Source organism: Notothenia coriiceps, unplaced genomic scaffold (genome assembly GCF_000735185.1).
Source record: "Notothenia coriiceps isolate Sejong01 unplaced genomic scaffold, NC01 NC01_scaffold00037939, whole genome shotgun sequence".
NCBI classification, from domain to species: domain Eukaryota; kingdom Metazoa; phylum Chordata; class Actinopteri; order Perciformes; family Nototheniidae; genus Notothenia; species Notothenia coriiceps.
Genome location: NW_011370640.1, coordinates 496028 through 511817, shown reverse-complemented (window position 1 = coordinate 511817; position 15790 = coordinate 496028). Strand labels below are relative to the sequence as shown.

Here is a 15790-nt window from a genome sequence, read left to right as displayed (position 1 = left end):
TAGACTGTACACCTGAAGTAACTTGGTATACAGCTTTTCATGAATTGAAGTAAAGATCGCTGTCTCACAACACAATCATTAAAGGGGAAAAGATCAAAAAGATGATGAGTCCGTAGCTTTGTTAAGTCCCCAAGCCTGTTTTCCAGGTCTCAGGCTCGAAAATGACATTCCCAGGACAAATGACTATAACTTCACCTCCAAAAGGGGTAAATTAATTTTTTTTTTTCTCAAAGCAATGATAAACCTGTGAGTTGGATGTAGAAGAGTCAGAATCAATATAGACTTTTTTTTATTTTAAAGTAAATTCAGATTGAACATAGTAAAAAAGAATTAATTATAGTGTCCGTCCAAAAGTAAAACATTACATATAGTGAAAACCACCCTTGAATGATGGGATGGCAGACTAAAAGCTTTAGGAATCCAAACTATAACATATAATAAGTACCCTGTATCAAGATTGATGCAAAACAATTGACATTTGACCTTTTTAGAGAGGTTTAGCAACAACAACAAAAACACTTCTGGCCCCTCTCGGTCGATTTTGATGATTGACACCTCTTTTTAACCGTAAGAGCCAATAGAATTGAGGGGAAGTTCCTAAAATCCATCTAAATATTACCCATTGGTGAATGAGTGATGGGTAGCCAGAATGCCCAAAACCGGAAGCTGTCATTCACTCTAGTAGCTATCATAGCAGCTATGAAAACTCCGTTATTGACATAAAAATGGAATGATGGATTATCAGTAATCATTTCAAAGTGACACAGACACATTGGATTAACCTTCAGCCGCGTGGGCATGGGGCTTAACAGGTAGGCACAGGGGTGCTTTCAGCTACATGCTAATTTCAGCAAGCTAACATGCTCACAATGGCGAACATGCTCACAATGACAACGCTGATATGCCATTAATTGCATTAATCGTTTACTAGTGCATGTGTACCAACCAAACACGCAGCCTGTTGCAGTTGCTTCTGTTGGACCGAACTATTTTCAACTTTACGCATTTTATTCTATTATTAACTTAACACTGTTGAGTTGCTGCTGTTGTACATTCCCACAACTCATGCGCAGGCCATGACTGACTTACAGCAGGGACAGCTGCTGAGCCACTAGCATAGTGATCGGAACAACGGCTATCCCCACAAAACATCTGGTGAAGGACACAAAGAGAATACTGGGTAAATATTTGTAGATCATATTTCATCATGGGCAACATAAGATCACTGGTTAATGGGAATGGACGAGCTAACTACGTTAGCAAGAAATCAGACGGAAAATCTGAGTGTAGTTTAACGTGCTTTACAGAAACATGACTGCACCTGCTGACAACAGCGTTTCCTTTGATGGATTTCGTGCTGTTTGGGCTGACAAGGATTGCACCGATAGCTTCTCCATGTCTTAACCATGCGTCTTCAGAGGGTCTCTGTGCTGTGGAGAACGTCCTGCCTCGTTCCTTTGCCAAAGAAGCTGTGTCCCTGTGGCTAGAAGAACTTTGATTGCACATTGTTACTTCAACTCATGTTTATATAAAGTATATATTATTTTTTAATTCGTATATAGTGCAAAGTCATGAAACCTTATTCTCCTGGTACTAAAAATCTATTTTGATTGATTGATTGATTGATTTACCATACCTTAGCTTGCCATAGCAGAAAACACAATGTACAGCTGAGGCTGATCATAAGGTCATAAATCAAAGTTTTGAACAAATAAATATAGGTCAAAGAAGTCAGCAACTCTTTTCTAGCTTTATTCGAATCAACAGCAGCACTTCGGCATCTTGCGACCAACATTTTTGAAATTGAATTCCCCATTAAGCCATTAGCCGCTATTTACTTGTCTTTGCACTTGCTCCCAGTTTCATTAAAACAGAGCCGTAAGTCTGAATACCACTCAATATTTTATTCTCCACTCCTTTGTTCCAGCTTTCTCTTTCTATTTCGGTTTGATGTTGCCTGTGGGTGATGGTGTGTCAATAAGAGCCGTTGCGGTTGTCTGTTTTGAAATTGACCTGCGGGCATGTGGGAGCTTCTCTCTGTTCTTTACTGAGATCCCAGGTGACTCAATCATGTCTCTCCTCTCTGGAGCTGCAGGGGTTGTGCTTGTTGTTCAAATGGAGATGGAGAAGATGCTGTATGTGACTCGGCCCAAAAGAGTTGATTCTGACTAACCATAGCCGTGTGTTGAAAAGACCACCCTGCTTCTTCTCATGTAGCCACAGATCATGTCCAAAAACCTAGAGAATGTAGAGCCAGGTGCCAGGACTGGAGAGCAGCAGAGAGTCTCATATCAGACTTAGCCAGTCAATATGTTGCCTTTGGTTTAGCACAGCGCCATATAGACTGAGAGTTACGTCATCTCCGTTCACTCCAATGGACCACTTTTTTACAGCAATGGCGGATCGTGGAGCCTCTCAATCGTTCCCCGGAAGTTAGCGCCAAGACTAGCAGAGCTGTAGAGTTGCAGCATAATAGACCGTTCGGGACAGACTTTTAAAGGTAAGAAGAAGTTTAAAGATTTATATTGCGGATATTATCAGTACATCTGATTCAAATTAACATGTGTATTAAAGGATGTCAGTGGATTATCCCTAAATTAGTAGATTTAGGGAACGTTTACAGATAACAGATTAAGCTAGGATACCATATACTAGACCCTCCAGAAAAATGCGGGCAAGAATCCTTGATTATGCGGGCTAAATTCCTTGATTATGCGGGCTAAAATCCTTGATTATGCGATTAAACATGCGGGGTTTTTATGTGATTTTATGCGGTGAAATTGCGGGAAGTTGCGAAATATGCGGAAAGTTGCGAAATATGCTAAATATGCGGGAAAAAAATAAATAAATGTTTTTCAATATTGGGCTGTCTTATTTATTCTCTCTCACACACAACCTGCCACTAACGTTAAACCCNAATTCCATAATAGTAGTATTATTCATCCCGCTTCAATCTCATTAGTATGCATAAAAAGTGACAGGGGACTTAGCTCATTTGCATAATGGGGGAGGTGTGACCTGTCACTTTTTATGCATACTAATGAGATTGAAGCGGGATGAATAATACTACTATTATGGAATTAAACAAATAAATAAAAACAAGGATAATTGTGTGTTATTGGTGAGTAAATAACAGTGTGTTATTTTGAAAAGAATAACAAATTAGAAGGAAAAAAAGATTTACATATATACAGATTTCAGTATCCTGAGGCTCTCAGCCCCATTTATTTTCCTCACAGACGGCAACAAAAGTCCGAAATTATACGATTTAAAATAAAAGCAATAATTGTGGCTTTATATTGAGTAAGAACATGCTTTTATGAACCACACAGCTTCCGGTCTTCCTATAACACGTAATGTCGTGAGACTACCAATAGAAATACATTGCTTTTAAAATCGTGCTGTGCAACACGAAAAAAAGGGGAAAATCGTGTTGGTGAACAAGAATCAATAGATTAAAAATCGTGTTGGTGAACACGAAATGCCGTGAGACTGAGTTGGTACATCTTGAACCCCTTTTCTCTTTTGCTCCTCGGGGCTGAGCCTGCCGCTTGTACCAGCCAATGTACATCACTGATGTTAACCTTCGGTAGGTCTTGGAGACATCGAGTGTAAAATAGTGCCATCACGTTAACGTTAGCCTTCTCACTTTGCTCTACCGCTATCTGTATGCTATCTGTATGCTATCTGTATGCTATCTGTATGCTATCTGTATGCTATATATCTATTTATCTATCTATCTATCTATCTATCTAATCTATCTAATCTATCTATCTATCTATCGCTATTTACCCGCTCAACCACTCCACACCGTAGACCGGAAGTTTACAACCGCACACCCAGCCGCCGGAAATTGATAGACGCCATCTTGTGCAACTAGCCTATTGAGTTTGGGCGACAGGGCACGCTTCGTCGTCCGACTAACGAAAACGGCCGATTTCGGCCTGGTGTGTCAGGGCCTTAAAAGATAATAAATCACCTGGGACAGATGGGTTTCCAGGAGAGTTTCATAAAAAATGTAGAGGGGAAATAACACCTGTATTATGGTCTGAAGCCATCATATCAGTTTTGCATAAAGAAGGAAAAGAGAAAGAAAGTTTTATTTGATGGATATAGACCTGTAAATGTACTCTGCAATGATCTACAAATTCTGACAAACATAATGGCAAAAAGATTAAATTAATTAAAACAGATCAAACTGGGTTCATTCCTGGCAGGCAGGGAGCAAACAACATTAGGAGAATATTAAATATAATTTCAAGCACAACATTTAAATGGGGGTAGAACATAACACATCAATGTTCGCAGATGATTTATTACTACTGTTAAGATACCCATCCCTATCAATACCATCTCTGTTGGAGAATCTTAAAGAATACGGAGACATTTCAGGATATTTGAACAATGAAAATAAATCAATTGCTTTGATGATCTCAGGTAAATGTCCAACAGAGATGAAAGAAAAAGTGGACTTTAAATGGACGGACAACGGATTTAGATATCTGGGTGTTTTTATTACTCCTAATGTCTCACAGTTGTATGAGGCTAATTATGGTAAATTGATCAAAGAAATTAAGAAGGGTTTGGCTAGATGGGAGATTTTACCCTTGACTCTCATTGGGAGGATAGAAACGATTAGAATGAATGTCCTGCCAAGAATGTTATTCCTGTTTCAGTCACTTCCAGTTATGATTCCTGGCTCCACCTTTAAAATGTTGGACAAATGTGTGTCAATATGGCAAAACTAAAAAGCTAGAATTAAATCTCTTATCCCCCAAAAAATAAGGGAGGGTTACATTTACCAAATCCAAGGAACTATTATTGGTCAGCTCAACTTAGAGCTCTTACATTATGGAAAACTAAAGACAAAGATACAATATGGATGGAAATGCAGCGAAGGGCTTGCCCAAATGTGCCTTTGGAATCACTACCATTTGTAACCAAAACAGTACAAAAGAAGCTTAAGATTCTAAATGAGTGCATTACAGAAACAATTAAAATATGGCCGACGATACAGAATAAATGTAATATATCAAGCTCTGTAAGCAGATTTTATACCAGGTAATCAGTGGAGTTTTTATATGTACAAAAGTGGTGGGGCACAACAAACTTAGATGTCTATATAAGCTTCTGAGGTTCATGGCTGGTGAGGCACTGGCACTGACTCTTCAGGTTTACAAATATTATATTTTGACCTAAATCAAATGATTATTTTCAAAAGCTTTTTTTGTCTGATGCTTCTATTAATTGTAAACAGACAGTTCATGAAGGATTATTTGAATTATTTGAAGTATTAAAGTACCGTGTTATGGCAGGAAAGTTAAATCTAGTATATTCATTTTAAAGTCACCTTATATATATTCATGTGTGTTAAATTTGAAGGGACAAAGTTATTTTCCCTCCCCAATATATTGAGGTGAAGTCTTTGTGTTCAGAGAGGGATGTGAGCAGGGGACATCCTTATTTGGGGATAGCTCCAAAACTCTGGAATGTTTCCCTCATAAAAGAAGAGGGTGCGTTACACATGCTTAGGGCAAATGTGTGTGTTTTCATTGCAGTAAATATATGTCCTGCGTGATTACTGTTCAACTATACCTCTGTTTTTATTCTTTCATGTGTGGGTACTAAATGGCTACAAACATTGTGGAGAAATTAGCTTAAACATGTTTTATTACTCTATATGAAATGGAAGCNAGAAGAGAGCGAATCCCTCGTCCGGTGCTGTTATATATATCCTCTGCTGGCTCCTCCCCGCCAGCCGGCTCGCCTCGCCTCTAATGTCCGTTGTTGCATTTAAACAGAGGATTGGTACTTTTCACCTTCAACATATGCTTAACACGCCTTTTCTCCTCATATTCTCTTTCACCACTTTTCATGTAACACATTCTAAACGCTGTAATCAATACTCTAAAACATACAGAAAATGCTTCACGGCTGGTTTGGTTTCCGGTCATTCCGGATGTTGTCACATGCTACTCTCGTCTGTAAACAATAGTGTATTCAAATAAACTGTACTTTCATTTAATATTCAGCCTGGTAGTATCTCGACATCTAGTTGTAGTGTTAAATCAGTAGGTTTCGGTTTTCACCACACCACGTCATTTCGCTACTCAATTCACCTCTTTAGGAAATCGTATATTAGCCACATGCTAAATGCTAACCGTAGATGAAGGATTTTCAGAATAAAACCTTAACTGCTTGTGCACAAGAATTTCTGGTTTTTCAGTATAAAAGAGCATTTAACTTGACAGAATCTTTAAACTACATTATACCATCAAAACATTGATTTTAAATTTCTAACAGAACCGGGCATATATGCAGGTGAAGGTGAGTAGTTGTAATCCGGATGATGTGCAACAGCTGAGGAGATGAGTTGGCGGGAAACAGAAGTGGGTCAGCCACGCCCAGCCAGAAAGACAGACAAACACAAAATAAAGGAGAGAAGAAGGAGGGAGAACTGCAAATCCTCACAGATTGCTTCGGAGATTCTTTGGGCCGAGTACTATAACTTCAGTTTTGGCCGTGTTTAACATAAAAAATGTAAGGTCATCCATAGCCGCGGGAAGTAGGGGTGCTGGGGGTGCTGCACCTGTTGGCGAGTGGTGTACATTTTAAAAACTGAGTGACCACCTAAATAAAAATGATTAAATTACATAAAATAGTTATGATTTTACTAAAATTAGCTGTATACAGTAGCATATAATAGTCATAGTATATATTTGTATTGAATTTATTTTCCAAATAAATAAAATCCGATTCATCTAGGTCGTAGGTCATGGGAGAGTGACGTAATTGACGTGACACACACACTGCAGAGTGACAACTTTCTAGAATGGCGGAAAAAAGGATTTCGGATTTTTTTTCTCCAACAAACAACCCAATAAAAAGAGTGGACCACCAGCTACTCCTCAGCCCACCACCTCTACAACTAGAGTAATATGACACACAGAAGAGACTGACACATCTGACTTTGATGCATGTCCATAGTAACATTTTGGACAATGTGGATGTATCTGCTCTAATGAGGGTCTTCATTAGTGCCACCCCAGAGAGGAAGGCTACATTTGGAGTTTTGTGAAGCCCCAACACAAGGTAAGACGATATTTTCCTTTAATGCTGCTGCCGCTGTGCAGTGTTTTGCCTTGTCAATCAGTTAAAATTGAATTCATAGTTTTATTAATATTGTAAATAATATTTTCTGACTATTTGTAATGTTATGTAGGTTTGTAAGACCCATAGTTAGCGTGTGGGCATGTGCAGCTGTTGCTAAGTGATGTAGGTCTATAATGGTTTATTAAGCATAACAGTTAAGGCGAGACACCCCAGGTGAATAGGGTAATTTTTTTTAACTTAAAGATATCAGCTAGACATTTCTCCAGTTAATTACCTACAATAAGGCAATTGTTTCTTGTATTACAAGTTTTCTGAATATGCAAATGATCCATTATCTCATTAATAATGCGCATATTTTTAACACATTTCAGGAACCGAAATCTGAACTTTGGATAAAGCCAGGTTCAAAATTATTGTTTCATTTTGTATTCATATTAGCATCCAAGGCTTTTACAGAAAGGATTTTGGATATATCTCTTTTTATCACTCCATAAATCAGAAAATACTGTTAACAGCCCTAAAATATCAATTTTCGCCATGTTTTTAGGTATACAATATTATTTAATTCAGGCTATGAATGATATATGAACAAACCCTTTTGTAAAAGCCTTCATAATGTTGATAGGAATATAACTGGAAGGTTTGGTGTATGTAAGTGCAACTGAAGTGGACATTTCGGAGAGTAGGAGAAAAAACTCATTTTGAGAAAACGACCTTGAAAGATTGCAGTGTGGCGCTAGCTAAACCCTCCTGTTCTTTGGATGACAGCTTGCGCCTCGACGCACTCCGTGAAGGTATTTCATGTTCGGGGTCATTTGTTTTTTGTATAATCTTGCTTCGTGCAAGTGACAATTGTTGTTGTCTTCTCTGTGAACGTTTTTTTCGCCGTTCTTTTGCCATTTTGAGATTTAAATTTCTAGCGGAAAGCTAACCAGGAAGTGTTTTAGCACACCACGTGACGCATCTGAACGAATCACGTTGTCAGAAATTGACACCAGCCAATGAGATTTCGTTTCTTGGTTTAAGACCCCTTTGTACTTTCACGATTGGTTGCTGATACAAAGGAAATGACCATATTTGGATCCGATGAGATTGTGCAGGAGAGACAGAGCTTTCCAACGATATCTCTGATGACATGGTGCAAACAGCGGTCGCGGTACTTTATGTTACGTTAGAATGCTAACTTTTGGTGAATTTAGGAGAAATATACAGACGCAAATAGACACACTATAGTAAAATAAACACTTAAGTGTGTATTTTGTACGTTTTCCTTCCAAAAGCCTGAAAGAAAACATGTTATGGAATCAAAATAGCACAACATCTCAAAATGTACCAGTGCATGAAAAACGATGTTTTTGCCTGCCGTGTCTCGCCTTTAACAAACAATTTATGCGGCTCGTATCGCTGACAGCCGGGCCCGGCCGGGCACCGCCTTTTTTCTTCTTTTTTTTAAGCGGCCCCCCTCCCCACTTTTGGCAGCACCCCCTGAGCTAAATGACTTCCCGCGGCTATGTAATTTTCTAATCATAAATCTATCGATCATGAATCTATCGATTAGTTTTATGATTCGAAAATTATAAAAGTTATAAAAGTAGGGTAGACAAAACGTGATCTGTCTCTTCAATTTGTGTCAACCACAGACCTTATTTCGAGCTATTTTCCAAAATTCTATGGAGAAATTGCATTGGTTTTTGTAGAAGGAACCGGAAGAAGTTTACTTCTGGGTTTTAGGACACATCACTGTGGCACTCTATATAGGCCTGTTAACATTGCCATTAGGCGCTTTCACACCGGAGTACTTTTCCCAGTATAGTACCTTGAAATGTTGCGTTCACACCAAAAAAATCCGGAACTAACTTAGTTCATGAGAACTTTTTCACTCCCTTTTTAGTCCCTGCTAGAGAGCATGTACTTTCATGGGAGAAAAAGGTTCCTATTTCTGATTGACTGGGCGAATTGCAAACCACGCCCTGTAAAACTCTGAAAAGTTTTTTGAAGCCCCCATTTTATTTGCTTGCATTAACATAATTAGCATTAGCCCCGCGCACCAATGGAGAGACTAACTTATGGCAACACAAAAAAAACAAGGGAGCGGAGGAGTGATGTAGAGGTGTCGGCGTTCTGGCGATTTACTGTGAAGGCTTCAGGCTGTATTTGCCCCCCCCCCCCCCCCGACATTTCATGTGTCCAGACTGGGTCAGTTTCCAGGGCTGAATTTTAGTACCAGTGCGCCCCTGGGTACAGAAGAGAGCTTCCACTCAAGACTCAACACAAGAGTTTCGCCTAATTATAAAACGAATGAGCATGCAACTGTGTAGTGAAAACTAGCAGACTTAGGCAAAGACACAGCTAACATATCAACTGCTCTGCCCCAGGCAAGATGTGCCTTCTGGCACGCTTGTGGTCGAGTTAGAGCAGTGCCACCCATCCACCACAAATCTGTTATCGTAACTCAGATTTTCAATACATTCCCTCATGGGTTCTCTTTCATTACAGCCCTTACCACATCTGTATCAGGTGTCTGGGTGTGGGCAAGTGCTGGGATCTGTTTTTCATATTTCTGTAGATTTCCTGTCTCAGAACTTCTACAAACCTCCACTTTAGTCTTATAGTGTACCTGTGTTGACTGGTGTGGAACATTTGTTAAAAACCTCTTGATGGGGCCAAAGATTTAACTGAAAATTGAAATATTTTATACAAAATTGACTTAATATGGCCAGGGATTGCACGCTACCAGGATTTATGAGGTAGATCGGTAAATAGCAAAATGCTAGTGATGGTTACAATTATGATTCACATGCTCTCTTTAATTTCTTCTTGGTTGGTGCAAACACAATCTTAAAATTGGGTGAGGAATAAAAGAAGAAAATGTGTTAAAAGAGCAGTAGGAGGAGCAGGAATCCCTGATTTATGAGTAATGCTTTTCTGGAGTCTATTTTTGGAACGAAAGCTTTTGTTTTGATCTTATTGGTTTTGACAGCACAACGAATGCAGCAGGGGAGGGTGACGTTGGCAAACCCATGCTAAGTAAAATATCCCACCCTCCATATTCAATAGCGAGGCTTGGCTCTGGAAGTGAAGTCAACTTCAGGGTGATTTTGGACCAAATCCAACCAGAAGGCAGGATATGTCTGGTGGATATGGCTGAGGGGTGAAGAAACCTTCATCCAACACCTCAGACAGGAACACAATGTGACGCAGTTCATATCAGAGCTAATCAAAACTAATCTGTAGAGGAATTTACGCCAAAAAAAGTAGAATTAAATGAGTCCAAGACAGAGACAGCAGGGAATTTGAATAATTTCCCCGGTCTCCTCTTTACATTTCTTGCACTGAAGAGTCCTAACCGCAGTTAATGGGAGAGATCCCAGAGCATAGACTGCCATGTTTAATCATTGTCATGAGAAAAAACATGCCTTGAGGGAAATCTATAACAAATAGTTTTTAGTACAGTGATTTATCCACTGAAAAAAAGTCTGAGCCAGCATACCTTTTTTAAATTTGGATTATAAACCATCTGAGAGGAAAGGAAAAGGCACTTTAGGAAAAACTGGCCATGTGTCAGAACTCAAAAACACCTTGGCACTGTCAGTCACCGTTAATATTACCCGGAGAGTACTTTTTCCTTTCTTTCCGTAATCACAGGTCACCCCCCTTCAATAGCTCGGCCTCAGCTATTGGCCCGTTTGCACGTCTCCATCCCCACAATATGAATCTCACAGCAGTGACAGTGTTTACACAAAGGCTCCTCAGCCAGGGATCTCTTCGGCAGTTTTTACCACCAGGTTGCCCTCATGTCGTTCACACCCTGCTGGTCTTCATCAAGTCGACCGCAGCAGACGTGTTTTTTTTGTTTACTTATTAAAAAAGGGGTATATTCATCTTACTCGTCGCTCTGAGCCAGACCTGACCAAAACCCAGCTACCTCATCTGTATTAATGCAGTCCTTTCAATCAAGCAGGTCAAACTTTGCGGCGGCTGTTTTTTTCCCCAGCCCAGAGGAACACAGAGACACTGCCAATCGGCCCACTCACTCTAAGTGGTACCACTGAGCTCTCATTGCCTACCGCTAAGCCCCCCAATTAAAAGATTTATCTCACGCTAAAACCCTTCAAAATCCCTTGGAACACAACATGTACTCCCCCCATGTACTCCCCCCCCCCAATTTCCCTCCAACTTTATTTAACCATACATCAAAAAGCCCCACATTTTCCAGTCTAACTTTGTTGTGGCTTTTGCTTCTGGCCAGCGGATTCTATGAACTGTGCCAATTAACCCACAACTTATTCTGATGGTGCCACTGATTGGGTCCGTCTGCTAAGAGACATGATGCACCAACAATGATGGTTAACAAACACCAGATGTATACAGAATTTAAAAAACAAATATAAGTTACTTAAAATAGCTTAAATGGATACTTTAACTTCAGCAATGTACCATTACTCCACAGATTAATGGATGTCAAGGACTTTAATTTAAACTGAAACTAATTTTTCCTGTATTAACTTTGCTAAAATTATTAAATTGAGAGGTTTTTCTCATAGTGATGACGTGGAAATATGCAGATTTAACAGTGTGAAAAGTTTTCCAAAGCTTAAAAATGAAACAAAAGTTAATTTCCTAAGTAGCCTGATCACAGAAAAAAATAATTCTTACCTGTGTCAATGAGTTCAGTCCAGAAATTGCAGGTATTATACCCAGCCTTGGTGTCTCAGTTTTGATTCATACGCAGGTTCATGCTCTCCATTCTCCTCCTCTCACTCTCCGTCTGTCTTTGCTTTCATTTAGAATGAAGGCCTGCTACGGCACGGGCAAACACCGTCCACTAGGAGAACAGTGGAGGGTGGTCCGTGTACAGAAAGAGGGAGGCTGATGGTGTGACTTTCTCTGTAGTTGGAGCAGAGGGAAGGCTTGGCCCTGCCTTCTTCCTCTGAAAATCGGAAAGAAAAAAATATCTCCTCCTAATATAAAGTTTCACTACAAATAAATAACCGAACCGGATTGGCTGTGAATCAGCAAGAGTGGTGAAGACATTTCCAATCAGTCTAGCTGTCAGGCTTATAGGAGATGAGGAAATAAATGTCTCTCTTCCACACACAGCCTTGTTCAACTTCAATTTATCAAAGTCTACTTACTCGCAAAGCTGTTTCCCATCAGCTCTAATCTAATGACTGACTGATTCTGGCAATCCAGTAGTTTAAGCATATTCAATTTGCTCTTGTGTTTGCTCCGTATATGGGGTGTCTCCTGTGGCAATGCGAGGGCTTTTTGGCAGCTGTGTTTATTTGGTTACGAGGACAATATGCAGAGGGGCTTTGCAGAAAAAAATATAACGCCCTTCAGCTAAATGTTTTGGATTGAGGAGGAAGCTCAGGCTTTGATGCATGGGGATTCTCTGCGTGGGGAGACACTTCAGCATGTGGGAGGACAGATTTGCTTATGAGGACATAATGTAGAAGTGTTATTGCCTGTGCATGGGGCATGTATGAGAACATGTGTTTGTATGCGTGATTGGAAACGTGTGTCTCCATGGTGGTCGGGTGTATATAGAGGTCGCTTCATTTTAAATACATTATATGTAGAAGAACATGTGTTCGGAGGAAGCTGTTGAGGGAAGCTGAAAAATACATTTTGGGCTAATTCGATCCATGCATGGAAATCTTTATCTGCAACCCATTTAACAAGCCTGACCATTGTGTAGTCTAGAGCCGGTGTTCCCAACCTTTTTTCTCATGGGACTCCTTTCCCACCATTGAGTTAATTGACAACAACTGACCTAGTGACATATGTAGTCAATATTTCACATCATAGAATACTCCATGCACAGTAAAAATAGTACAGAACAACTTAAGAGCTATTTTTAGTCTGTATTTTCTTTTTCTTCCTTCTCCATGGCACTTTTCCTGATGTTTATTTAGCTGTTTTTTAAAGTTCATATCTTAAATGATAATCTGAACTTTCCAAAGAATCCAAATTATAAAAAAATATTCACAGACATGTATCAAATGCTGAGATCTAGGCTAAATGTATGTTTTAAAAAGTCCTACACCTCTAAAAATCTAGAAGGCCTTGCGCCCCTTGAAGCTTTGGCAAGCCCTAATAGTCGGGATTCCAGAGTAAGGAGCCAATGCAGTCATTACTTATGGACAAGTTTGCTGATTCTCTTTTTATTTTTAACCTATGCTATATTATTCCCCACATGTAACAGTTGATATGTATTTCGGCAAGGTAATGTCTTTCTGCACTTCATTAGTGTACCATAAATGTTGACTAATGAGACAACATTTATTTAGGTATTTAGGGACTCATTATTTAGTATCGAATTTGACATTTGACTACAACTAACATAAAATAATAAAGTTACTCTCTCTCTCTCTCTCTCTGAGCCCCTCCTTGTGGCTAAACAAGTCTATTACCGCCTGCACCTTCACAGTTATTGCAGGTACACTACTTTGCTCTTTGAAAGATATACTGACTTTATGCAGTAGAGGAAGAAATATTCAGACAGAAGTAAAAGTCCTGCATTCAGAACATCACTTGAGTGAAAGTAGGTCAGTATTATTAGAAAAATGTGTTTTCAGTATTAAATGTAGAAGTAGGCCTAATTATTACACAAAAAAAGGTCCAAGTGTGTGTTTTTCCAAATGTATGATGTTTTTGGAATGACATTACTGCAATAATGCGGGTGTTTTTAGCTAAAATCATATGTTTGTATTGTTGCTGTCTTGAGAGAATCACATATTAACTTTATAAAGTCCAATTATGACTTTAATTAAATTATTAAAGAGTTTTCTGAGAGTTTCTCAGAAAACAGCCCTGTTTTTGGCTTAGTGGCGATGCATTTTTCAGCTAATCCAAGAGGGTTTTCAATAGTTTATTTTATTTAAAAAGTGGGACAAGGTTCCCAACTCATAAAGGAACTCTAAATATTTGTTGTTTATTTGAGAAACTACAATTATATATCACCAAATCTGGAGATAGATTGTTTTCACAGGACAGAAAGGGTATGACAGATTGTTAGCTAAACAATAAACAAGTAACTAACGCTGTCAGATAAGAATAAAGTAGGCTATGCTGCCTCTAGGATGGTGTTGATGATGTCAGCATAGCATACATGTAAAAAGATCAAACTGTAACACACGGCGGGTGCTGGTCAAGTGTTAACCAATGAGAGTAACTCACTCACACACACCCCGCCGCGGCCCCGCCAAACAACAACAACGAAAGTCAGCCAATAACGCAGGCGACGCAACTGCGGTCAACTCAGCCGTCTCTCGCGTTTGCTTGGTCAAATGAGCAGTTCTTCATCTTTGAGTGCGCGATTTATAGCGCGTTTACGGTAATTGCCGAGATGTGATGGAGAGATAATACAGTTTTTTTGCCACTAAGTCCTCAGTTTAAAAGTGTACTGCTGGTACTTTTTAGACTACTACCACAAATACAATCAAGTACTTTTACTGTGTACCTTTTGAGTAATCCCCTGTCAAACTCCCATGCAGAGTACAATAATGCATGTTTTCTGCCATCTTTGATGAGAGATAAAATCATTTTTTGCCATAAGTTCTCAGTGAAAGTGGTACTGCTGGATAGAGTGCTACTAGGACTACCACCAAAAGTACAATCAAGTACTTTTATAATGTACCTTTTGAGTAATACCCTGTCAAACTCCCATGCAGAGTGCATGTTTTCTGCCATCTTTGATGAGAGAGAAAATCATTTTTTGCCATAAGTTCTCCCGAGTGAGGGACAAAAACGGGCAGTGTCGTGTACGTGCGAGTGTTATGTATGTTTACGTGTGTGTTTCGGGTGACGGTCTTCATGTGAAGGCAGTCGTCAAGATTAAAAAGTGTGTTGACAAGGTTAATGTCGAAAAGTCACGAGGTTAGGTACACTCTTCTGCTTTTTTTGGGGGTTCAAAAAATGACTACTCTTCAGCATATTTATCGTCAGTGTCATGTGTATGAGTGTGTCTGTGATATTGTGTATATGTATGCGTACGTCGCGAGAGTTAGTCGAAGTCCCTCCATACTTATAAACGTAGCAGTGTTGGACGTGCGCGAGTCGGGACTATGCCTTCTATTCGACCGGCTTTCAACGCTACTGCGTTACGACTGGTGGCTGAAGGGACACCAATAATAGCCACTACCGTCAAGGTTATCATCTCTAGTGTCATGTAGAAGTGACTCTAATACGTTTTTGTGGAAAAAGTGAGAGTTCTACCGTCTTTGTACTAATACATTCGAGACGTACCCTAACTGTCCAATAATGAGTTTTCATGTGCTATTTCATGAATTACATCAATACCACATAAGTTCCTTGGCTCAGGTGACATGTAGGAAAGGACATGAATTACGTCTTACTAAAGATGAGAGAGTTACTCGTAGTACGAGACGACCCTCCAAACGTCCCATCATGAGTTTCGTGCTATTTAGAACTACCATAACAACCCATCAGGATAGTGTGAGATAGGTTAATCGTCATCGGAGAAGTGACTGAATACCGTTGGTACTTAATAGAGAGTGTTCCACGCTTGTACGTAAAAATGGGGAGTACCTTCAACTGTCCCATAAGGTTTCCAGTTGCTATTTTCATGAACTGACATGAACACACACCATCAGGATTATCGTGAGATAGGTCGTCATGGTGAAAGTGACTCTTGAATACCGTTTTTACTTTA

At 39.5% G+C, this 15790-nt stretch overlaps 1 protein-coding gene across 1 annotated transcript in view; it reads right to left on the bottom strand.

The window, feature by feature from the left end:
- The window catches only part of LOC104967899 (angiopoietin-related protein 1-like), a 23944-nt gene extending 11548 nt beyond the window's left edge, over positions 1 to 12396 (bottom strand). Inside the window, exon 1 of the mRNA XM_010797437.1 lies at positions 11770 to 12396. The gene's annotated coding sequence lies outside the window, so the exon portion shown is untranslated. The remainder of the gene's footprint in view (positions 1 to 11769) is intronic.
- Between the last annotated feature and the right edge of the window lie 3394 nt (positions 12397 to 15790).